Below are 27,716 nucleotides of genomic sequence, written 5' to 3' on the forward strand. Positions count from 1 at the left end.
CTTTTTAAACTGCCAATTTTTTTCCGACAGTTTCTTTATCGATAATTCCCCAATCACGAAAGCCCTGTTCCCGAAATTTTTCTTACTTTTTTTGTTTAAAAGTCACAAATGTTCTGCAATTTCATACAGGCTGCGAACAAAATACTTTCAACAGTTTCGCCCGGTTGTTGCGATCTTAAATGAAATTTCGCCCGTTCGTGTATTACATTTCGTTTCGGAATAAAATAGTCCTCAAATTTCTGAAGTACAACATTGTATTTTTTCTCATCTCCCTCCACAAATTCGAACGTTTTCAATATGTGCTCTGCTTCTTTCCCCATCGAATATATGAGGACACTGATCTGCACCTCATCATCATCCTTGTTTAGCTTCGTCGCCATCCTGAAGCGAGAAAATCTCTCTTTCCAATCAGGCCATTCAGCTGGGTGACTGAAGTTGAGGTGTTCTGGCGGTTGTAACCGAAACATTGTTACCGCTGTATCGAAACAATATATAATTGTAGATGTACTGTAGTCCTAATCTTCGTTAGTCTGAATAACATTAGTTGAACGCGCCCAGTTCTGACACCATGTTTAATGAAGAGAAGAACAATAAGTAGCATACGTTGGTCAGCTCAGAACTGACGATTTATTCGAGACAAGCCCTTAACAAAGATTCATGAGCATATCAATTTGTGATTGGTCATTATAATTATAAATTCGGGGTGTGAGGGGGTTAGTTAATCATGTGATATGAGATACTATTTATAAACATCAATACATGACAATGAGTAAAGGTTGAACACAACTAAATTAGAGCTAATACGAAACAATATGATATAGTTTTTTTATGATACAAGTGCATGTCTGTATATATTCAGTTATAGCTAGAGGTGTTGTTATTGTTAGTCCCCTACCGGTTTAACCGGAGGGAAATTTAGGTTTACCCTCCGTCCGTCTGTCCGTCCGTCTGTCTGTCTGTCAGTCCGTCAGTCCGTCCGTCCACAAAACTGGATCCCGCGATAACGCAAAAAGTACTGAAAATGTTTTAATACAACTCGATATATGGATAGATGTCAGTATGGAGATTATGCAGGTCTTTTTCGTTTCTTCCTATGTTGAAAATTTTGGTTGCTAAGGCAACTAATAGACTGAAAATATGGCAAATTTAACACATAAACTGGATCCAGTGATAACTCAAAAAGTACTGAAAATATTTTTATGAAACTTAAAATATGGGTAGATGGCAGTCTGGAGATTATGCACATCTTTTTCTTTTTACGTTGAAAATTCTGGTTGCTATGGCAACAAATAGACTGAATTTCAAGGTTTCTGGTTTAAATTTTTTAAGCTTTTTCACTATAAATTCTTTATTTCTTAAGGTGTTTACTTCAAACTTTAAATATAAGTTTCTGGTCGTCAACCACATCATATGTGACAAGATTTACAACTCTAGCACAAAAATTATCAGAATTACCTCCCTTGAACTTAGAATTTATATGAAAAAAATGTTGTCTTTTTTAAATTACTACTTTATTTCTTAATGTATCTACTTCAAACTTCATATATATGTTTCTTATTATCACTCAACATTTTTGAGAAGGTAAAATACTCTAGCAAGACTATTTTCAGAATTATGTCCCCCTTAGATCTGCATACGGAAAATATTTGTCAGGTTCAGTCCGAGTTACATAATCTTATCCATCAGTCAAGCTCGTCTTTCATTTTTCTCCATGATGCATATAATGGTCTCATTAACCTCCCGTGCATCAAAATTGTATCATCACAAAAATCGACTTGCATACGTATTTAGTATCATTCAGTGCATTACTGAATTCAAAATTTATAGGTCACCTTTTGGTTGATAATAACACTTAAGGACATGAATGGTGACATGTCCGTGGTCCGTACTCTCAGTGCCTGAAAGGGTTGATGGACCCTCATTTAACCTAGAATACATACATACATAAATTTGTCGAAAACTGATAAATTTGATAAAATATTGTTAACTCGGAAAATTGTATATAACAATTTAACCTTTCTCATTTTATGTTACATGTATTTGGTGATATTAAAGCTACAACAATTAGTCTGGTAGGGAATTAATGTCAGGAGGGAGTAGAGCATTTATGATACCCTATAGAGACCAATAATGACTTCGTGATAACATTAGTAATACTGGAATCTCTACATAATTTATGATTTAATGAATATATTAAGAATATAAGTGGCACTACATTTAAAAAATAACAACAAACAAACAAAAAAACTTGTTAGAGGGTAGGCTTACTGTTTATTATTTAGATTCATTAAACATTTGAAATTGGTCAGAAAGATTGTTTGGTGATTTCTAGGTCTGACATGTTCGAACGCAGATTTATGTAATATAAATCCGTGGTTCGAACAAGGGTCACCTAGGGTCAAAAATTAGGTCACACAACCCAAATATGGAAATAAAACGTGTTAACACTCTAGACTGAGAGGCTACAGTTTTGATCCAAATATGCTTGAAATTGGTCAGAAAGGTAAAAATATTGATGTATTTAAGAGAAATCTTAAAACACATTTTTTCAGAAAGTTTGAATCACTATTTTAAAATCTGAAATGATATAAACATGAGTAACTTATAACTGATGACTGACAGTGTGATGAATGTGCAATATCAATGAATGTTTTATTCTTTTTAATCTATTTGTAATCAAGTTACATGTATGTAAATAATCTTATCTCATGCTACATGTATATCAATCAGTTTTATAATTTTATGGTCTCTAATTTTTTTTAAAAATATGTTAATTGGAATTGTATGTAAAAGCTTTTATTTCATTTGATGTTGATCCACATATTCTTATGCATTCACAATTTTATTCTTATTATTTATATGTACTGTACAACGCCGTTGAATATTGTTAAATAAAAACAGGCGTTTAATTAAATAAAAAGTTTCAAGTTTCGTATTGATCTCATATTCGTGGTATTATTTTCTTACAGATATTATTTTTTTCGTATAGATCACATTTTCTATAGGATCTTATTTTCGTACATATAGTATTTTCATACAGGTAATATTTTTTTACGTAGAGGGTCTATCTTATTTTCATATGTATTTTACTTTTTGTAAGGATATTATTTTCATTTCACAGATCTTACATTTGTAAAATCTTAGTCGAATACAGACATTATTTTCATACAGATCTTATTTTCGTATAGATTTATTTTCAATAGGATCTTAATTTCGTACATATACGTATTTCCATACAGGTTTTATTTTCAAATAAATATCAATTCATACAGGTTTTAATTGGTTTTACAGTCCTCATTTACTAACAGATCTTATTTTCGTAACCTTATTTCGTATTAACATTATTTTCATACAGCTTTTGATTTCTTACAGATCTTATTTTCGTAGAGTACTGTTTAGAATTTTTTTTCGTACGGTACATATTCTTATATAGATTTAGATCTTATTTTCGTAGTCGTTGTTTCAGGTTATTTTTGCACTTGTTCTTTCTTTTATTTTGATACTTTTTCACCACAAACATTTCTTATCTTATAAGAGAACATTTAATTCTTAAAATTTATTTGCAAAATCATAAAAATTAAAGTTAATACTATTTTTAATATAAGTTATGAACCATGTAAATCTTATATAGACTATATTTTCGTAGACGCAATTTTTGTTATATGTTCATGCGTTCTTTCTATACTAAATTTGGAATATTTACCCACGGATTTATATTACATATAAATCTGTGATTTACCATATTTGCCGCACAGACGTCTAATATTCATTACAAAACATTTTAAATCTTTATTATTTCATTCATACAAATCATTTGATAACACCAAAAAATACGTTTTAATACATTATATCAAAAATAAATCTTATTTTCGTAGACCCGATCTTATTTTCGCTTTACACGGCAATTTGAGCCATTTTCATACAATGGTATTTTGGGCTCAAACTTCACATTTTGATTTTTTTTTTGGTTCTGAAATTTATTATTTCATTCATACAAATCAATTATTAATATCAAAAATACGTTTTAAATACATTATATCAAATATAAATCTTATTTTCGTAGACCTGTAACCAAGTGCTATTTTTAAGGTTTTTGCTATTTTTCAAGAAAGGTAACTCTGACGGTCTTGTTTGATTTTAATCTTAAATTGTGTGATTATGACCCCTTGACCACATTTGCTATTTGCTCAACCATAACGTTTCCCTCCTAAAGTTAGGGTCACTTGAGGTCATTCTTTGTGTAATCAGAAGTTGATGGTCATAGTGACATGAATATATGTTTTTCTGACTTAGAAATTATTATTTAAATATTAAGGTTTGAGGAATTTGGTATTGGTATGTTTTATATCTTTGTTCTTAAAAGTTCTTACACAATGTATGCCAACTAAATGAAGACTTATAGTAATTAAATACAGTTGTGGATTTGATAAAAGTTATTTTGATAAATTTGTATTATTCTTGATTGTTAGAATTCAAGATGGCAGCATACTTTCTTGTCTTACAATTATTTCTAGAAATCACTGTTTCTATTTGTATTGCACTGATGTTTGTAATTTACAGTTTACAGCATAATTAACAGCACGGTGAGACAGTTACTGTGAGACAGGTGTGAGACAGGTGTGATATAGAAGGAGTTTGATCCACAATCGGTATGTTATATTATGTTTATATGTAATTGGTTATATATTTTGTAAATACATGAATGTTTTAAAGGAAATGATACATTGCATATTATTTTATAAATAACTGGTTAAGTGGTCACTAGATGCAGGTACAATATGATGTAATACATTTAAAGATGTATTTTATGTGTACATGATTTATTTTCATGAGATAAAATGAATGGTCTATCCCTATAGACTGATCTGTTGATCTGTTGATATTAGACTAAGTATATTTAAGGTAGATCTACTGTAATGTAACTTAATGAAGTGTACCTTACAAGTGTATAAAACTATATATTTCATGATAGTATGGGATGTTTGGTATTTATACTTTAAGGGCTTGATGTAGATGTGATGTAACTGTGATGTAACTTAATTGATGCGATATGATGTTTATGTTGTACGATGTATGATATATGATGTTTGATGAGGAGATGTACTTTGTAACCTGTAATAAATAGTGTCCACTACATATTAAATCGAAGAACCAGTATTACCTTCAGTTTTGTTCTTTTATTTATACAAGGCAAAAAGACATCTGGGTCACAGACCCGATCTTATTTTCGCTAAATACACGGCAATTTGAGCTATTTTTGTGAGTGTATTTTCGGCTCAAACTTCACTTATTAAAATAGTTTTTTTGTTCTGAAATTTTAATTTGCTATAAAATCATTCAATGAGTACATAAGTATATTACTTACATAATTATTCAAACAGATAAATGCACTTTTTCAAAAATAAATCTTATTTTCGTAGCCGCGATCTTATTTTCGCGAAAATAGCTTATTTTCGGTATCCATCTATACCCGTTGTTTTGATAATTTCTATGTTAAATTTGAATATGCTGGTCTTCTGTGGTGAAAAGCTCGGTCACGCAGACGAAATAAAATGATATTAAGTCTGCGTTATCAGGTGAGATATATAAAGGCCATCTTGGCCCTCTTCCTAGTTTTTGCAGATTAGGTACGAAAATATGTAGTACGAATTTATGTAGTTACATTTATGTAGTTACTTCCCTTTGAAATGTAAACCATTTGCAACTCCACACGATTCAAAACTTTGCATGAAATGAAAATCATTTGAATAAAGGACCTAAGAGGTAATAGTTTTAGTGTCATGTATTTTCGCGATTTTATAGATTTATCATCATTCAGTTCTATTAATTTGTAAAACTTGTCCAAATTATTGTATATTTCACATCTGACGTAGAACTTAATGTTAATACACTGATGTATGAAGAAAACATATTGAATTCACGAATTCGAAAACCTAGCTAAACGCCGTTTTCGGTACTTTCTGTACATAGCTCTGGGGAATGGAGTGTAATAACAAACTCTATGTTTTTGGCCTTTTTATGCCCCCACAGAGTGGGAGCATATAGCGTTGCACTTGTCCTTCCATACGTCTGTCCGTCCGTACGTCCCGAAATCTTGTGAACGCAACTCCTCTTAAACCGGATGGCAGATTTTGCTTAAACTTCCAGGGATGAACAACCTTAATGTGTAGATGGTAGTAAAGGAAGAATTTTTGCTGCGACCAAATTTAACGGAATTATGGCCGTTTGTTGATTTTTTCACTATATACCATATATATGTTGTCAGTGGGGGTATCCGTGTCCTTTGGACACAGTTCTAGTTTTAAATTAAAGTGAAATAAAACAGTTATTTCTTTGTAAGAAAATAATTAAATATCATTGTATTGTATGAATAATTCCATACAAAAAATAAAGAAAATACAAAGGTTTATGCAGAAAATATCTCTATTTATGATTGAAGATTCCACTATGACTGTTTAAATTTTATTGATTTTCAATTATAAACAATTTATTTTTTAAAAAATTTGCAATAGATATTAAAGAAATATTGATAATTTTCAAACACATCAATTTGTTTCACCTTAAACGGTAAAATAATGATAGAAAACCAGAAATATCATGTAACTGTGTTCTGTTGTTCGAGTGTAGGACAAAAGCCCTCCCGGACAAAAGCCCTCCCGTCAATAAGTGACAAGGCGGACAAAAGCCCTCTTGTGAAAATGACAAGGCGGACAAAAGCCCTCCCGTGAAAATGTCAGGTCGGACAAAAGCCCTCCCGTAAAAATGACTTGGCGGACAAAAGCCCTCCCGTGAAAATAATAGGGCAGACAAAAGCCCTCCCGCAGCAAATACATATATGTACGTTGAATAGTTTTAATTTTCTTTTCAGTGCACTTAACATATTAAAATTGTAATAATGAATATGTTTGTTTTCCATTGGCATATTAAATGTGTTTGTATGAGCTTGAGCACATTCCTGAGAGGCATCTGAATAATTAGTGCTAAAATCTGTAAGTGCGTATTTATTCACGTAGATATGAAGGATCACTCCTATGTGAAGTTAAGGCTAACAAATGATGAAAAAAGTTAAAATTATCTAACTAAAAAGTTAAAGACATTTATAATGTGCCTTGTAATGAGTCAATTACTTTTAAAAGTGACTTTGTTTCTAATGACATTCGTGTAAAAAAAATACATTGTTACACATTTCAGGAAAGTATATTCAGAATAAAAGGTATTTTATACACATACTTTGGCCAATTGAAAACAACCAGAAATATATGTAACAATTTTGATATGTTGAGTGCTTTGAAAAAACACAGGTATTCAACATATGTATTTATTTTTGTTACGGGAGGGCTTTTGTCCGCCTTGTTAATTTCACGGGAGGGCTTTTGTCCGCCCAGTCATTTTCATGGGAGGGCTTTTGTCCTCCCTGTTATTTTTTACGGGAGGGCTTTTGTCCGCCCTGTCATTTGCACGGGAGGGCTTTAATTTTGTCCGCCATGTCATTTTTTGACGGTGGGGGGGCGGGGGGGGGCTTTTGTCCGGGAGGGCTTTTGTCCGTTTCCCCTGTAGTTCATATGGTGTAATTCCCCAGAGCTAAATTCGTAACATACCGGAAAATGGTGTTTAGCTAGGTTTTCGAAAAGGTCGATAATTTTTGCTAACATGCCCAAGTTCAGCAGTGTGTTACCTCTAACCATACTTTTTAGCATACTTATGTTGCTGTAATGCATGCTTTCTTTCAGCTTGTTTTTTGAAGGAACAACATACTTGCCTGAGTAATTTTCAAATAAGTCAGAAATTACACATAGTCATACAGGTCCAAAACACCATTTTTGGGGAAGGGGCCTCAGCCTTTTTCTTGCTTACTTTGGGAAAAGGGGTCTCAAATTTGACACAAAATTTTAACAAGTTCTTCAAAATAGAAAAGCAAAAAGCACTGGGAAATACTAATAAGGCAGTAAAAGACCTTAATTCAACACCATCATTTAATTTTGTCTAAAATTCTATGGGAAATTTCAAAAGACTGGGGAATTTTGAGGACCAAAGTGGGGAAAAAAGAGGCTATTTTGGTTGGGGAAGCAGCCTATATTCGGCCTCTACAAAGAAGGGTTTTTTGGCCCTGTCATATAAATTATTGTTATGACATACATGCCATAATTTTTAGACTCACTTCCGGGACACTTTTCATTTGGAGGTGGGGCATTGATCAGCGAATGTATTTATTTTAAATTTACATAGTGGCATACAACCTATATTACCAGTTTTTACAACTTGCAAATTTAATGACACTATGAACAAAAGACAGAATGTCAATAATTATTAACAGTTTTATATCTTTTTTAAGTATTTAGGCATCGTTAATTCAATCAGTCACAAAATAGAGTAAAGCTATGTTAAGTAATGAGAATTAGCCATGTCGTTTACCTGAAACATTCGCTGAATCTTATGGATTACATCACCTCATATTAATTTAGAGGTAATTTTAACGGTGTTTGACCACTAATAACTGCCTCCAGGCGGATTAAATTTATACTGGCCAGTTGTCAATTACAGTGTTATGACACCTTCACTAAGGGAGCCACAGGGGGTAAACAATTAATCTTTTAATTTATAAAAAATGATTGCCAATAATTATTTGTTGGAAGGGGCACGTAGATATACCAATCAAAGGATTAGTGTCACCGTTGCAATGGGGATAATTGTTCATTTCAGCGTTCTAGACTAGTTTATAAAAACTTGACAATAAAATTATATAAAAATGTAAAATTTCTTGATTCAAAGTAGATTATTTTAGTTTTTTTTTACTGGGACATAAATCATCTCCAGGACACCTCCGGGACAGACACCTTATTTCCGGGACTGTCCCGGACATCCAGGACGTGATGGCATGTATGGTTATGATAATTTTTTTATTATTTCAATTTTTGAACCAATAGGTGAAATTTTAGGAGCACTTTGTAAGGGAGATAATAGGAGCAAGTGTATACCAGCAATGCTGTACTGATGTTCTAGATGATATTTCTACAAATTTAGAGGTGATCCATTGACAGATAGTTGTATATATCAGAACAAGTGTGATCCATTGACAGATAGTTGTATATATCTGAACAAGTGTTATCGGATCATCCATTGACAGATAGTTGTATATATGAGAACAAGTGTGATCCATTGACAGATAGTTGTATATATCAGAACAAGTGTGATCCATTGACAGATAGTTGTATATATCAGAACAAGTGTGATCCATTGACAGATAGTTGTATATATCAGAACAAGTGTGATCCATTGACAGATAGTTGTATATATCAGAACAAGTGTGATCCATTGACAGATAGTTGTATATATCAGAACAAGTGTGATCTATTGACAGATAGTTGTATATATCAGAACAAGTGTGATCTATTGACAGATAGTTGTATATATCAGAACAAGTGTGATCCATTGACAGATAGTTGTATATATCAGAACAAGTGTGATCCATTGACAGATAGTTGTATATATCAGAACAAGTGTGATCCATTGACAGATAGTTGTATATATCAGAACAAGTGTGATCCATTGACAGATAGTTGTATATATCAGAACAAGTGTGATCCATTGCAGATAGTTGTATATATCAGAACAAGTGTGATCCATTGACAGATAGTTGTATATATCAGAACGAGTGTGATCCATTGACAGATAGTTGTATATATCAGAACGAGTGTGATCCATTGACAGATAGCTGTATATATCAGAACAAGTGTGATCTATTGACAGATAGATGTATATATCAGAACAAGTGTGATCCATTGACAGATAGTTGTATATATCAGAACAAGTGTGATCCATTGACAGATAGCTGTATATATCAGAACAAGTGTGATCCATTGACAGATAGTTGTATATATCAGAACAAGTGTGATCCATTGACAGATAGTTGTATATATCAGAACGAGTGTGATCCATTGACAGATAGTTGTATATATCAGAACAAGTGTGATCCATTGACAGATAGTTGTATATATCAGAACAAGTGTAATCGGATCATCCATTGACAGATAGTTGTATATATCAGAACAAGTGTGATCTATTGACAGATAGTTGTATATATCAGAACAAGTGTGATCCATTGACAGATAGTTGTATATATCAGAACAAGTGTGATCCATTGACAGATAGTTGTATGAGCTAATATCAAATTTCGCCTGAATTAGGGTTCTGAATTTATTCAAATATGAATACCTTATTTAGCTGCAAAGTTTAATCTCATCTAGTAAGCATATGAATTTGAAAGCTAGTTTTACAAAGTGCAACATAAACTCGTCCATTTTATATCGTTTATGATTGTCAGAAGGTCAATATTGACCATTGTTTGTCTTTGCAGTAACGATAATGTTTTTTACATTTTTTATAAAATAATAATATCTAAACAACAAAGCAAAACAAACAACACAACTTTATATAAATTTCAGTTTAAGTCTGAAATGGGATTTTTTATAGATGTATTTTTTTCTCTACAAAAGACTTTTTTTCGTCTTCAACTGTAAACAAAACAGGAAATTGAGTAAAACAATGTCAGTATGTTTCGCACGCACATAAGAATATCATTTTGTCTTGTTCTATTTTTATGAACAGAGCAAGTTTTATCAATCTGAATGCAAAAATAAACTTTTACTATGTTGCTATATTGCAGAACTAGAAATCAATCTGTGTTACACCAAGGACATGCTTGTTACTGCAAAGACTAATGAATGTTACCGAAAGGACTTATAACTGTAAATTTACGTTTATTTTGTATCATTGAACTAACAATTAAATGTTAACAACATACAGAAATGAAAATAAGCTTTGAATTATACTTAAATGGATCTTGAATTTGAATAGCAAAAGTAAGGGAAGCTCTCTTTTAAAGTTACAGGACGGACATATTTGTTACTGAAATGACAAAAAAATTTAAAATGGGGAAAAGTTACAAGTCTTTAAGGTAACCAAGCAATGTTGTGAGTTCGCATAATTCAGTCTAAACTCGTCCAAGTCAATTTTATAAACAAGTTCATAGAGAATACCTTCAGAAGTTTTGAAGATTGATATTACATGCTATATTTTTAATCAGGAATTTTTCTAGGTTAAATAACTAAAATTAAATGCAAAGTTCTTGACCTTTTAGAATGCATAATTTTAATCCTCCTGAATGACTGTAAATAAATTTCCAGAGATTCTTTCTTGTGACAAAGCCATCATTTAGCTTACAAATTGTCAGTGGCCCTTCTGTGCCTGAAATAACCTGGTGTCTTTTTCAACCATTCAAGCTTGAAATTTGCCAACTGACCTTAAGAGTTTTGGTGCAGCATTTTAAGCAAACAAAACAAAATAGAAACTGACTGTGTTCACAAAGTACGATAATGCCAGGAATTTTACATGAGGCCAAAATAGGACTCGGAAAGTAAACAAACAGTCATGTTCTAAGTTTCACGGGACTACTTTTTAATGACTAATTTTATTAGTTTTGAAGACAACAATTTTCTTTTGTAAAAATGCCTTAAAGGCTTGCTTGTGAATGATATAAGTTAGGTTTGATTTCTATTTTGCAAAGTGAACTGTAATTTTATGCAAAAAATAAGTCTCTGTAGTGATAAGAAATAAGAACTTTCCTTCAATATACCGGTACTGCCTTATTACTTTTATTTCTAAAATCGCGACAGTTATTTTGTGAAATGACATGCATTTCAATTACAACAAGATGTATATTGTCCTTACAGTAACTTAATGTTGAGGATTCTAAAGGGTGCAATATTATTTAGATTTTCCTCAATTTTACAAAAGCATGTACTGTAAAAGCAAAAAATAACACAATTGAATATATATACTGAAACAAAAAAGAAACTTTCTCCAGGTTTGAATGTAGATATGTTAGTACAGTACATTGAGTTTGAATTAAAAAGTCCTTTCAATAACACAGATTGTCCTTCGAATAACAAAATAACATAAAGCCGAAGTTTTAAATTGCATAAATGTCTATTATAGAATAAATATATTAATAATAAATAGATTATGCCAACAAGAAATGTATATCTATCTTTATCCATAATTATATGTCGAATAAGAATTGTTTTGTATTTTGTACTTTCAGTAACAGATTTTGTACTTGCAGTAACATTATTGTAAGGACAGTTACTGCAAGGACGTATTCAGGTTATTTTACAGTCTGTTTACACAGATAAGATAAGGGAGACAATTTTGATCATTTAATTCATGACTGAAACATATTTGCTAATAGCAGCAATACAAAAGGGAATCTTTCTCATAAGTTAAATAATAAGAATTTCGTTACTTAAAGGACACTGTTCGAAATCATGGTTCCAACCTTTTATCAATGTCTTTCAATTTTCTAAATCCTATTTAAAATGTCCATATGTTTCGTTGCTGTAGCCATGTATTACACCTATCACCTTCTTTTGAAGAGCACACTGGAACAATTTACTTAAACTAAAATAATCTACTTATATTACTGTTACTTGAAGGACATTTTTGTCAAAAAAGTCGGGGACAAAATTATAACTTGCATTTTGCAAATTGAAATACTTAACTGAGGCTTTTACTGTATAAATACATTATATAAAAGGTTATATTTTGCGTTAGTTAACAAAAATATGTATTTTAGTAATACAAATTTACAGGATAAACAGCTGAAATTGGGATTTTGACTTAAGGACGGGGGATAATCAGTTTTAATTTAGGTTTATGACACTACCAGAAAAAAAAACTTGTTGAATATCTTATCCTGTAAATGTCTTAGTTAACAACATTTTATGAACTTACAAGCATGCAAATTTATTTTTTATAAAATGATCATGCATTTTGTGAAAAATTGAAAAGGACAAGATTACAGGCGAAATCTGATATTGGCTCGTATATATCAGAACAAGTGTGATCCATTGACAGATAGTTGTATATATCATAACAAGTGTGATCCATTGATAGATAGTTGTATATATCAGAACAAGTGTGATCCATTGACAGATAGTTGTATATATCAGAACAAGTGTGATCCATTGACAGATAGTTGTATATATCAGAACAAGTGTGATCCATTGACAGATAGTTGTATATATCAGAACAAGTGTGATCCATTGACAGATAGTTGTATATATCAGAACAAGTGTGATCCATTGACAGATAGTTGTATATATCAGAACAAGTGTGATCCATTGACAGATAGTTGTATATATCAGAACAAGTGTGATCCATTGACAGACAGTTGTATATATCAGAACAAGTGTGATCCATTGACAGATAGTTGTATATATCAGAACAAGTGTGATCCATTGACAGATAGTTGTATATATCAGAACAAGTGTGATCCATTGACAGATAGTTGTATATATCAGAACAAGTGTGATACATTGACAGATAGTTGTATATATCAGAACAAGTGTGATCCATTGACAGATAGTTGTATATATCAGAACAAGTGTGATCCATTGACAGTACATGTATGTAAGTAAATGATACATGATGATGATTATCAAAATAATGAATCTTTAATTTGATTATATCTAGAATATCCTATAATTCCAACTTTTTTTTGTGCCCCCACGTTAGTGGCGGGCACTTAGATTTACCCTTGTCCGTCCGTCCGTCCGTCTGTCCGTCCGTCCGTCCTTCCGTCCGTCCGTCTGTCCGTCCGTTCACTTTTGTGTCGCACGTAACTCAAAAAGTATTTGACCTAGAGTCATGAAACTTTACAGGAATGTTGATCAGCATGTGTAGTTCTGCACCTGGGTATTTATGTCTGAATATGTTTAGTATTTTCAGAGAGTTATTGCCCTTGACTTAGTAAAATTTTGCAGTTTTCAACTTGTGTCGCATGTAACTCAAAAAGTATTTGACCTAGAGTCATGAAACTTTACAGGAATGTTGATCAGCATGTGAAGTTGTGCACCTGGGTATTTTTGTCTGGATATTTTTAGTATTTTAAGAGTTATTGCCCTTGACTTAGTAAAATTTTGCAATTTTCAACTTGTGTCGCATGTAACTCAAAAAGTATTTGACCTAGAGTCATGAAACTTTACAGGAATGTTGATCAGCATGTGTAGTTGTGCACCTGGGTATTTTCGTCTGGATATTTTTAGTATTTTCAGAGTTATTGCCCTTGACTTAGTAAAATTTTGCAATTTTCAACTTGTGTCGCATGTAACTCAAAAAGTATTTGACCTAGAGTCATCAAACTTTACAGGAATGTTGATCAGCATGTGTAGTTGTGCACCTGGGTATTTTTGTGTGGATATTTTTAGTATTTTCAGAGTTATTGCCCTTGACTTAGTAAAATTTTGCAATTTTCAACTTGTGTCGCACGTAACTCAAAAAGTATTTGACCTAGAGTCATGAAACTTTACAGGAATGTTGATCAGCATGTGTAGTTGTGCACCTGGGTATTTTCTTCTGGATATTTTTAGTATTTTCAGAGTTATTGCCCTTGACTTAGTAAAATTTTGCAATTTTCAACATGTGTCGCACGTAACTCAAAAAGTATTTGACCTATCTAGAGTCATGTAACTTTACAGGAATATTGATCAGCATGTGCAGTTATGCACCAGGTATTTTTCGTCTGGATTTATTTAGTATTTTTAGAGTTATTGCCCTTCACTTAGAAAATTTTTGCAATTTTCAACTTGTGTCGCAAGTTACTCAAAAAGGATTTGACATAGTCATTAAACCTTATGGGTAGGTTGCTCAGCATATTTAGATTTGCACCTGGGGTTTCGCTTGTGGATTTATCCAGTATTTGTAGAGATATTACCCTTGACTTAGTAAAAAGATTGACAGAACAGTGGCGCGGTGGGGGCACCCGTGTCCTATGGACACATTTCTAGTTCTGTCTATAGAGGCACAGTACAGAGGCTGCTCAAATTTTCCAGGACACTGCTGGGTGGAAATCATAAGGAACTTGGATGAAGTAATATAATTTTTTGTTGCATTATATTATATTATTATATATGAATATTTTAAAGAAAATCATGGATTAAATAAATTCCTGGACTGTGGAGTGCATAAAAAGCCTTTGTCTGTCCATCAGTCACATTGTCTGTAGATTGACAAAACAGTGGATTAAAAATAGAACTGATAATATTGTACTGGTCAGACCCTTCATCACAGAGTTATGGCCCTTGATTGTGCATATATAATAGTATCAGTTTCCACTCTTCTTCTCTATATAAACTACTGGCAGAAATTCAACACAACTTTATGGGAACCATTAATACAAAGATGAAATGCGCATATTGTCGCCTTGTTCAAGTCAGATTGTTAAAGACAGAAATATGCTGATAAGCTTTGTTGATTGCCATTAATTATATCATCAAAACTTAAGATTTTGCGTGCAAGTGACTACAGTTCATTCAAAGACAGCAGCCATGTTGAAAGTCACTAAGAGTTGATTACATCATTTAGCATGTGCGCTCATTCACTTGCCTATTATGTATAAATAATGTCAAGTAGAAATCAGCTAAAATTGCATAGTGATCTAAATCTTGTCATAATTGCGTTGAAATACCCTAGATATTTTTACTATATATAGTAAAATAGGTATTAATGAAATGTAAAACTCTATATAGGTAAGTTAAATAGCTCGAAACTAAAGTGATTTAACTGTATTTAGCTCAACTATACGAAGAACATGTATATATGGAGAGCTGTCCTACTCGCCCCGGCGTCCGCGCCCAGATTTCAGATTAAAGTTTCGGTGCAGTAAAATATTTTTCACTATAACTTTTTCATTTCTTAAGGTATCAACTCCATACTTCAAATATACGTTCCTTATCATCAGCCACATCTTATGTGATAAGGTTCATAACTCTTCAAGCAATATTTTCAGATTTATCTCCACTTGTACTTTGGATTTTTTTAAAGAAATATTATAACTTCTTTACTTTTTAAGGTATCTACTTTAAACTTCAAATATATATTTCTTATCATTACACACATGTTGTGTGACAAGGTTCATAACTCTATTTCTATAATTATTCCCCCTTGAACTTGGAATTTATGTTAACAAATGTTATTTTTTTACTAAAACTTAATACATAATTATACATAATTGATTTTTTATAGTTTTGTCTACCTTACTGCGTCCAGTTTTTTATTAGTTGAGCTTCGCTGTCTCCTGTGACAGCTCTTGTTATAATATAATGTTATCTCTTTGTTGGACAGGCTCAGATTTGCCCCTGCTGGATGAAGATAATGCTATATTGAGGTATGAGCATCAGTTTGTAGATTATCTTGGTAGAGGACTGGTAGATAATTGAAGCCAGGTATGCTATGTATATATGCAAATTGCATCATACTTAAATTAAGTCTTTACGAATTATTTCATTACAAATGATGACCTTTGAAAGTGAGACGTGGAAAGAATAGCATCTGCTAAATTTTTGTTTTGACTCATTGCTAGAGCAAACAAGCATTTTGATTATGACCTATGCACAAAGATACCAGAATACATTTTGAAATTACATTTTCCAGTCTCTCGATTATAGAAAAAACTTGACATGCACATTTTTTTATATTGAAGCATCTTGTGCAGCATATAACATACATGTTGGTTAAAGAACATGATGAGTGTTGATGCTTTGTATGCTCACAGTGACTTAGTTAGTTTACACTGCTAACATAGATCTAGGCTAGCCTGTACATCATTTCATTATGATCAAAGTCCTTACAGTTAGACGCTCAATTTATTATTTTTATGATTTCTAGATCTTTACAATTATACCACTCTGTGTATATCCTGTCGTAATATTGGAATAATGCAAGAATGGTGCAAAAGTAAAGTTGAAATATATACTATAAAATATATTGTATGTTTCCTTACCATGTTGCCTCATCCACATACTTTCACAATTTGGCTTTACATTTGCTCATTTTCTGCTTTATTTTCACATTCCTGCATGACAGGAAAATTGTTTATTGTGTACTAGATAGTTCCAATTTCCAAGAAGGGCAAGTCCCTGTGACAAACTATCAGGAAAATTGTTTATTGTGTACTAGATAGTTCCAATTTCCAAGGAGGGCAAGTCCCTGTGACAAACTATCAGGAAAATTGTTTATTGTGTACTAGATAGTTCCAATTTCCAAGAAGGGCAAGTCCCTGTGATAAACTATCAGGAAAAGGGTTACACTTCATTTGGCATGGAAATGATTTGGATTTTTTTTTTTTACTAGGTGAGACTTTTGTCATCTGGCAACCAGGATGTTCCATCATGTTTACCATCAGATCAAACAAGGCACCAGTTTTTCCCCATTTTGTTACCTAGGATGTGTCGTAATAGGTATTTGGTGATTTCTATTTGTATTGTGTTAAGATAAATTGTGCATGTGCAATTACTCGTATGATACTTTAATAGCAATTTGGTCAACTCGTCCCTTGGTCAACTCGTCACCTTTTTGGTCAACTCGTCCCCTATTTTTGGTCAACTCGTTCCCTTCTTTTGGTCAACTCGTCCTCAAAGAGTCAACTCGTCCCTAATATGATCAACTCGTCCCCTACTTTCGATCTATTCGTCACTATTATGTTGTAAATGAATGTCTTTAAATAGTTATTTTATGTAAAATTAATAATGAATTTGATCGATATTGAAATATTAATAAAATAACGTCTTTTTTACGTTAAATTTTAATGATCTTTATCTAAGCGCACGTGCATAGCTTTGATGTATTAAACTACAAAGACAGGTAAGTTTGCAAACATTCAATTAATGTTTAATTAATCTGAGTTTTAATGATAATTAAAACTAAAATTAGGTACAACTCTTTGATTTTTACCGCCTCCCTGAATGTATTAAAGACTGACGACAGATTAACAGAAATTAGAAGTACTAAAAACTTTATGTTGGTGTGTATTGATCTCATTATAGAAGGATCGTGTCAATCAAAAATATGATGATTGTTTGTTGTGAAATTGTCAATATAAAAGTTGTCGTGATAAATATAATACATTATACATTAAATGTTATTGCTATTGATCGTTTTCGTGTTGTTTTTTCTGTGTGTAATTTAATCAGAATTATGCATATATATACTTATCATTAGATAAAAAAACTCCAAATATTCGCATACAAAAAGCGTCAAAATATGTCAAATTCAGTAATTTTATAATATAGTATTTCTAACAGTCTATAATAATTTATGAAATATATGAAAAACAAATAATAATAAAATATAGGGGACGAGTTGGGGATGAGTTGACCAGGGGACGAGTTGTTCAAGGGACGAGTTGACAAAAAGGTGATGAGTTGACCAGAGGACAAGTTGACCAGGGGACGAGTTGACTCTGAATCCTGTTATATATGCCAGGGTCACAAAACTCTATCTTATAGCAGCTGACCTCAAATTGACGCAAATAAGTTTATAAACTTTATGGTGAGATAACAAAGTTTAGAAGGATAAAAATGAATTAAGAAATATTGTATGAATAGTCACAAGGTGTGTATGAATTACCATAAAATGACTGAATTTACTATGTTTATAACCACATTTATATCATGTTTAAAACTTTATAAACAGAGAAGGGCTACATTTTTAACCAGCTTTTCAATGAAAACTGGGTTATTGTATTGTAATGTCGATGTCGGCGAGCGGGCACGCAGTCAGGCGGGCATCAACTTATGGTTTTTGCTCAATAACTTAAGTTTGCTTAGGCCTATTGACACCAAAGTTGGTGTGTAGGTAGCTTATATTGAGAGGCAGCTTGGGATCGCTACCCAGTAATCAAAGTCAAGGTCACTGGTTTTAGAAATAGAAATTCATTTTCTGCTCAATTACTTGAGTTTGCTTTGGCCTATTGACACCAAACTTGGTGTATCAATAGCTTTTATCAAGAAGCAGCTTGGGATTGCTACCAAGGTGACTGCGATCAAGGTCAAGGTCACTGTTACTAAAAATAGAAATTCTGTTTCTGTTTAATAACTTAAATTAGCTTTGTCCAATTGACATCAAACTTGGTTTATGGTTAGCGTATATCAAAAGGCAACTTGGGATTGCTACCCAGGTGACTGCGATCAAGGTCAAGGTCACTGTTACTAAAAATAGAAATTCAGTTTCTGCTCAATAATGTGAGTTTGCTTTGGCATATTGACACCAAACTTGATGTATGGGTAGCTTATATCAAGAGGCAGCTTTGGATTGCTACCCAGGTCTCTGCGATCAAAGTTTATGTATTCAGTTTTCACATAATAACTGGAGTTTGCTTTGACCTTTTGTCACTAAACTTGCTGTGTGGCAGCTTTGGATTGCCACTTAGATATCTTGGAGCAAGGTCAAGGCCCTTTGCTAACAATAGAATTTACAGCTTCTACTCAATAACTTCAGTGCACGTTGACCTATTGATTGCTGTCCCATCTATACTTGGTAGTTAAAAACCTGGTTTTCGTCGCATTGCGGCGCTTCTTTATGTCCCATTTCAGGAAATTGTTTTAAGCATCTTTCTTACATTGAGTAGATTTATAGGCCATTGGTGTTTTATGACAATATGTTTGTTTCTTTGTATGTTCAGAAAAAATGCATAAACGCTACGTTACCAACAATTTGTAAATAAATAATAATTGAATAAATATTTTGAAATATTTTGTGCACATCAAGAAACAAAATTGCTACCATTTGAGAGTAGAAATGTCTGAAATGATATGATCTTAAATGATTGTGTATTTGTTTCAGATACTACGTAGCCGAAGGTCTCCATATTTACTCACAGGACACATGGAAACAAGTGATGGGAGAGCAGGGGAAACAACTGGTACATCGGACAAGTGGTAGGTCACGCTAAATCTGCTCTTTTTTGCTGTTAAACTAGACACTATTACTGAATTTTATACACCCGTTTAAAAAAAAGGGACATAATATAAGAACGCCTGGCGGGCAGGGGGATGGAGTGCTGGTGGCTTCCAATTTTGTCTGGAGCATATCTCGTTCACAAATAGAGGGACTTTAATGAAACTTCATTAAAAATGTTAACCACTATAAGGTCCCATGTCACACACATGAACCAATTCTCTAGGTCAGGGTCACACTTAGAGGTCATTGGAAAATGCTTCTCCGCAAAAAACTTCTGCATGCATTTAGGAATTCAATATAACTTGGCATAAATTTTAACCATTCTGAGGCGTAGTGTCGCACCAAAAATTCAGGTCCCTGCGGCCATATCAAGGTCACACATAGAGGTCAGAGTTCAGATGAAAATATGATGATGTGTATTTGGACCATTTTGACATCGTTTATTGAGGGATTGTTACACAATAGTCATTATCATGCCTACAGCTGTGATACATGTAATTTAAGTCAATATATGGAAGGTCAAGGTCACTTCAGATGATGAAAAATCCAGATTCTGTCTGGAGCATATCTCTAACTTACTTTATAGAACTGTTCACCACCAGGAAACATATTGCTCCACACATGATCAAGGTCACTAGATCAAAGATCAAGACCACACTTAGAGCTAATGTAAAAACGCTTGTCTGGAGAAAAACTTCTACATTCATAGGGAGATTTAAACATAACTTGGCACAAATGTGCACCATTGTAAGGTGTAGTGTTGCGCATAAAAATTCAAGTCCCTGAGATGAAGTTCAAGGTCAAAGTTCAAATAGAAATATGAATATGTATAAAGTAACCATTTATTCATTATTTATTGAAGAATTGTAACACAAATTTCATGACTACAGCTGTGACACATTTAATTTAGGTCAAGGTGCAAGGTTAAAGTCATTAAAGATGATGAAATATCCGGATTTTGTCTGGAGCATATCTCCTACATGCATGGAAGAATTTGTATAATTCTTTATAGAAATGTTAACCACCAGGAGATGAAGTGCCCTGTGCATGAACCAGATCTCTCGTAAAATATCAAAGTCACATTTAGATCTTTTTGAAAAAAAACAGCAACAAAACAATCCTACATGCATTGAGTGATTTTAATATTATGATTTGGCACAGATTTTTATCATTGTGAGGCTGAGTGTTCTGCATAAAATTCAAGTCCCTGCAATCAAGTTCAAGGTCACACATAAGACATAAGAGATAAAATTTTAGATGAACTTATTGCCCACATTTATGACAGGCATATTTAGTGACAATGTTCACCCTTGTTGCATTTAATATTACAGTGCATGGGTAAAAGTTTCCAGGATTTATTGAAGATCAGAGTTTTATTACTCTATAAAATTTTTGTTATAAAATTGATGAAACAATGAAGATTTTTTTCATATTCTTAGCTTCTGTCAATGTATACTGTATAAGTGAATATTCTTACGTCACAAAATGTTTTCAAATGAAGAAGAACAGACTTTTTGCATGCAGAAATATTTGCGAAAGTACAATTTCCAGAACTCTCGTAATATTAGTAAATTTTTTGTTCGACAATTCATTATGAACCTTTTTCGTTATTATATAATATCTTAGTATGAAATATTAAATGAACATTAAATCATGTTATATATTTGCTTGTATATAACAAGATCTTATTTTTAACGTGATATATTTACATAGCAATCTATGCACCTAAGTGTAATTGTAAAACGATGAATCAGAATGGCCATCGAAGACTTAACTAAAGTAAATGTAACTTTTATGGGCTCGAATTTTTGCGAATTATTTTGATTAGCAAAAATCGCATATATTTCCATGTTTCAAAATTGACCACTTATACAGAAAAATACAGTATATATGAAATTAAGGATGGGCAGCTTCAGATTCCAAGTAAATAAATTTCCATTACAAATTTAGAACTAGAATGGATAATTGCACTGCCTGTCTAACAGCATATTTGTCCATTACTGCATGTGTCAATCCATTTACTCCTTTTATTAAAAAGAATTTTGGGAAGGGAGAGATCCCTCTGTTACAACAGAAACGAAAAGTTAAAAATTTCAGATTTGAATTTATTACAGTTAAATCTGTTCATGAGAGATAATAGAAAGTTAAACATCTCTCATGTCCCTAGCACACTGTCAATGATATTAGAAATATACATAAAATCTGAAATAAAAACAAATATTGTTCAATATTTACAATTTTCATGCGTTGATGTATCATCATTATACAATGTAGTATGTACTATTCTGAACCTCTTGATAATGGGAAAAATTATCACTAAAATTGCTAATTTGGGAAACAAAAAATAAGTTTAAGTTCAGATTTTTGGAAAAACTGCATGATTTTAAGAAAATTCCAATTGGGAAGAGGCCTTTTATTGGAGTCTGTTAAACAAGCATGACCACTGTAAATTAACAGTTGATGTATTGTTTTTTGTTTATCTACCTTTCAGTCAATTTACTTTAACTATAAAGGTTGACTAATACATGTATATAGAAGCGACATGGGCAGACACCATGCTTGAAGAGTAGCTGCCTGTGCTTGTATTGCAGAATTTGGAGGTAAATATCACTCTCTGATTTAATCTCTTCATATCACTTGACTTATACCAGTTTAGGCTCAAATCCTGACTGACTGAATGTACGTTATATCAAGTGGCCGTTATGGCCAACTCATGCCTGAAATAATTGCACAATTGGGCAATTGAGGAATTCTTCCAGCAGTAAAGCTGTGTCTTAAAAACACAATTCGGGTAGACAGTATCCATTTTGCATAACATGAAAAATAATAACATTATTTCTAAATAAAAAAAGTTCTGGTATTCGTTAGAATTTGTGTGTGTGTGTGTCGGAAACAACTGTTAGTGTTTGTAGAAAAAATGGATTTCATGTTATAACGGTAGATGGACCTATTGCAGTGAGTACTATTCAGCCAATACATAAAAAGGAAGGTGAAACAGCAGAATGACTGCAAAATTAGTGTGGGCCATTTTTTGAAAAATGAGGCCAAAACACAATTTTTTATTTTGCTGTAATTAAAGGTACTTTGTGGCTGAGTGGTTTTAAGGATGTTGACTACATATAACTTGTCCCTCTTGTTATGGGTTTGAATCCATCACAACTTTTGAATTCTTTCATGTGAGGAAGCTATCCATGGCTATTATGGAACCTTGGTGGTTCTACTCAGGTTCCCTTTTGTGCCTAAAATAATACACTGAGTGGCACCTGATATCTTTCTAAAGCAGAAAAGCTGGAAAGGCGCCATGTAACCTTTAAAAGCTTTGGGGTGCAATGAAAAACCCCAACATACAAAATTTAAACATATAGATTTAAATAATTTCTCATCATGTTAAAGGGGGCAATATTTGAAAAAATAGAGGGCAAAGGAAATTTTAAGGTAAGTTTATTTTTTTATTGTTTTTTATTTTTATCATCCCGTCCAGTCCATGATCTGTGGGGGGAAAAAAATCTCTTTATAAATTTTTTATACCCATAAAAGGGAAAAACTTTTTTTTTAAAAAATGTTTAAAAATTTAAAAGTAATTAAATGGGCTGTTAAAACCAAAAGTTGTTTTTTTTTTTATTGGGCAAAGTTTCATTTACCTCCCCAAATTTTTTTTACAGTAGTTCTTAGTCTATGGGATAAAAAAAGAAAAAAAAATTTTGACAGCAGATAGAGTAAATTTTTTTAATAAATTTTCTGTCTTAGACCTTATTAAGGAATTGACAGAATCTGAAGATAGAGTATGGTTATAAACGAAATATTTCGTGTGACTGAGTACGTCTCCGTCGTAAAAATGAAAAAAAGTGAATTTGAGTACTGAAATCAGTACTTGTTGTATCTATAGTTAGAAGTTAGCAATCCACTGTTATTTTAAGTTGATAACTATTTTTGAGTGACAGAGTTTAATTGGATCACAAGTTCACAGTGTGAACATAGTAATATTTTGCCAGTCAGTTTATCTGTGCAATCTGACCCAATTATAACCTGCTCGACATAATTTGAAGGTTGTTCTGGTAATAAATTAATTTAATTTTGTGGTGAAATTGCTACTTAAATTAACTCCAAACATATGATAACAAATATCATTGTTACATTATAATTGTTTTTTCAAATAAACTTATGTTGAAAAGTTATGTTGAAAAATTTACCTACATATATATTTGTATTTATAGGTGAAAAAGATGTTGTGGACATGTATATTCCAAGGTTGTTAGAGGCTCTTCTAATTCGTTTTTAGTGATGACAGCTGGACAGTTAGAGATGGTAAAATGTCTAAAACATACCTAAGTCCTTGCAAAGAATTTTCCTGTGGGTATTTTGCATGAACTTGACACTTATTTTAGGGTAATAATTGCATATAATTTTCCTAGACCAATAAGTCTTGCAGGACATGTTTTTTTTTCTCACAGAATTATACCTCTCCTAAAACTCTATTGGTTTTGTCATGACACGGCTCAAAATTATTTTATTCTGGTTTTAAACTTGTTCATGTTATCTTAGTAATGAAGCTACACAAATCTTATATTCTTTTTATCACATATCCAAAATAAGAAATGTTAACAGTGAAAAGAAAACACTTTTCATTGATGCACTTTAAAGTGTAAACACTGACATTTCCTGCATCATTTTTTGCTATGATTGCATAATGCAAATGATAACACATTAAACTATATACACGACCTGTGTGCATTACCATATTTACAGAACCCGCAAAAGCAGCACAGCTATGTGATAAATATAATAATGCACTGTTTATTGTTCAAATGCTTTGTAATTAATCATGAAGGTTTTCTGGCCTTTGTGATTGTATTCCTGCCTATTTGAACTCTACGGTGCATTTTTATGCAACAAGACAATCATAATTGATATTTCTAAATATAAAATCCAACATAGATCAACTGTATTTTTCAGGTCATCTATACCAGCATTGTATCCACTGTTTTTTTCAACAACCTATAAAGATAATATACCATCAGTGCGGCAGGGGCGGCCCTTGCTCTCTCAGTGTATATGGTATATACAGTTTTTTTATTCATTCCAAACCTAATCAGGGCTGCCGATTTTCCGCGGATTCGCGGAAATCGCGGATTTCGTGAGCTCCTGGGTCATTTTTTTGAGATCGATGTAAATTCGAAAAAGACAATAAATTCATTCGTCATATTTAATACAGTACCCAAAAACCGGCACGCTTTTCGGCTTTTTATCGTTAGCTAGCCGCCTACGGACGTCTGTAAGCGCTTTTCTCATTGGTCAAATCGAGTCTTTTCCGGCATTCCTATTTTAGAATAACCAATCAAATTACAGTTTACATTGTCGCTCTTGTCTGTTTTCAAAATGTCGGATATTTGTTTTGAGGGGCTGATGAAAACCATTAGGGCACTCGGTTTCCAAAACCGTCTATGATTTTAATTTATTTAAAAAAAAATTTCATATCATGTATATAAAATACTACAAGGTTTCGCAGCCGCCATGTTTTAAACGCAACGGAAGTGCATTGACTGGTGTACAATTAAAAAAAAAAATAATATTGGCTCCCGAGTCACCTATTAAAGCATATTGTTGATTGCGGGTACGCACGGCGAAATAGTCAATAATTGTGGTACCCGTATTAGCCAATAGTCTCTATTCATCGAATCGGGAACTAGTGTTTTTTTAATGAAAATTTGTACACCAGTCAACGTACTCCGTTGCGTTAAAACATGGCGGCTGCGAAACTTGTAGTATTTTATATACATGATATGAATTTTTTTTTTTAAATAAATTAAAATCATAGACGGTTTTGGAACCGAGTGCCTATGATGAAAACCTGAAGTCCAACTAAAGTGTCTCTGAATGGCTTTAAAGGCAACCAAGGAAGTCAAATTTAGAGTCCAAGAAATTGATTTTAGGGCATACCAAATCATCAGAATCCTGGACCCGCAAATGGGGGCTTGCTCAGCCCCCTTGACCCCCGGCGTATTTTCCTTCTGATTTTGCAATTTGCTGTTGGCAGCCCTGCTAATACTATTAGCTTAATTATTATAACTTAAAATCTTTGATGAAGTATTCTATGCTTAGAACTTTTAAAATGCTATCAGCAAAATATTGTAACAAATTTATCCACTACAACTACATGAAATGGCTGAAAATAAGAAGAGGCCTGTGTGGTCAAACAGTTGTGGTCATTAACTTTGAATCATTTGCATCTTATTGCAATGGTTCAAATCCCAACAAGACCTTATAGCCCCTTCATGTGTGAAAGCTATTTAGCTACTGTAGCTTAAGTGGGGTCAGTGGTTGCACCCAAGTGCCCAGCTTGATCTGAAAGAATGCCCAGACGTTTTATTTATCACTTAAGCAATATCATGGTCATACATGACCAAGACTTTTATTCATAAAAACAATAAAATAATTGTAGAATAACAGTTTTATTGATATTGAAATTTGTTGTTACAATTTAAATTTAGCCTGCTTTATGAGAACATACCATTTAATCACATTTTTTTTAAATTTTAAAGCAGAAATAGAAAAAAATTGGGACAGTAGAATCTAACAGACTATGGTAGGACATGTTTATTACTGTGGTATTGCCGACTACAATTTTGTATTTTATTAGGTCAAGTTTTGAAATCTTGTATTTTATTAGGTCAAGTTTTGGGGGATTTCAGTGAAACTTCACAGGATTGTTTGTTACCAAGCCTAGTTGTGCATACTCTCTTTATTTTTCTGCTTGATTTTTATGCCCCCGCCATGTAATGACCGGGGCATATAGTGTTACCCTATTTCGTCATTCTGCCATTCCGTCATCATCAGTTTCCGTTCATTATCTTATTAACGACTGCACACATTCAACTCAAACTTGACATATGGATATGTCATGAGAAAATACAGGTCAAGTTTGAATTTGGTCATGATACGATGATTTTTGGCAGAGTTATGCCTCTTTTACTTTAAAATAATATGAAATTTTCAGTTTCTGTTCATTATCTATCTCCCCAGCGGTACAACACATTCAACTCAAACTTGACATATGGATATGTCATGATAAAATACAGGTCAAGTTCGAATTTGGTCATGGTTCGATGATTTTTGGCAGGAGTGATGCCCCTTTTACTTTGAAAATATATAAATTGTCAGTTTCTGTTTATTATCTCCCTAACGGTACAACACATTCAACTCAAATTTGAGATATGGATATGTCATGAGAAAATACAGGTCAAGTTTGAATTTGGTCATGGTTTGATGATTTTTGGCAGAGTTATGCCCCTTTTTACTTTTAAAATAATATGAAATTTTCAGTTTCTGTTCATTATCACCCCAACGGTACAACACATTCAACTCAAACTTGACATATGGATATGGCATGAGAAAATACAGGTCAAGTTTGAATTTGCTCATGGGTCGATGATTTTTGGCAGAGTTATGCCCCTTTTACTTTAAAATAATATGAAATTTTCTGTTTCTGTTCATTATCACCCCAACGGTACAACACATTCAACTCAAACTTGACATATGGATATGGCATGAGAAAATAAAGGTCAAGTTTGAATTTGCTCATGGTTCGATGATTTTTGGCAGAGTTATGCCCCTTTTACTTTGAAAATAATATGAAATTTTCAGTTTCCGTTCATTATCTCCACAACGGTACAAAACATTAAACTGAAATGTTACATACGGATATGTCATGAGAAAATACAGGTCAAGTTTGAATTTGGTCATGGTTCGATGATATTTGGCAGAGTTATGCCCCTTTTACTTTAAAATAATATGAAATTTTCAGTTTCTTATTATCTCCCCAACGGTACAACACATTCAACTCAAACTTGACATCTGGATATGTCATGAGAAAAAACAGGTCAGGTTTGAATTTGGTCATGGTTCGATGATTTTTGGCAGAGTTA

At 32.6% G+C, this 27,716-nt stretch overlaps 1 long non-coding RNA gene across 1 annotated transcript; it reads left to right on the top strand.

The window, feature by feature from the left end:
- The first annotated feature begins 5,691 nt into the window (after positions 1-5,691).
- On the top strand, positions 5,692-22,347 carry LOC132743519 (uncharacterized). The gene is made up of 4 exons (XR_009627581.1): positions 5,692-5,763; positions 14,856-14,926; positions 16,180-16,280; positions 22,308-22,347. It is a non-coding gene; the product is annotated as an uncharacterized LOC132743519 (long non-coding RNA).
- Positions 22,348-27,716: the final 5,369 nt, after the last annotated feature.

This window comes from Ruditapes philippinarum, unplaced genomic scaffold, assembly GCF_026571515.1.
Source record: "Ruditapes philippinarum isolate M1 unplaced genomic scaffold, ASM2657151v2 ctg4704_1_1_1_1, whole genome shotgun sequence".
Classification (NCBI taxonomy): domain Eukaryota; kingdom Metazoa; phylum Mollusca; class Bivalvia; order Venerida; family Veneridae; genus Ruditapes; species Ruditapes philippinarum.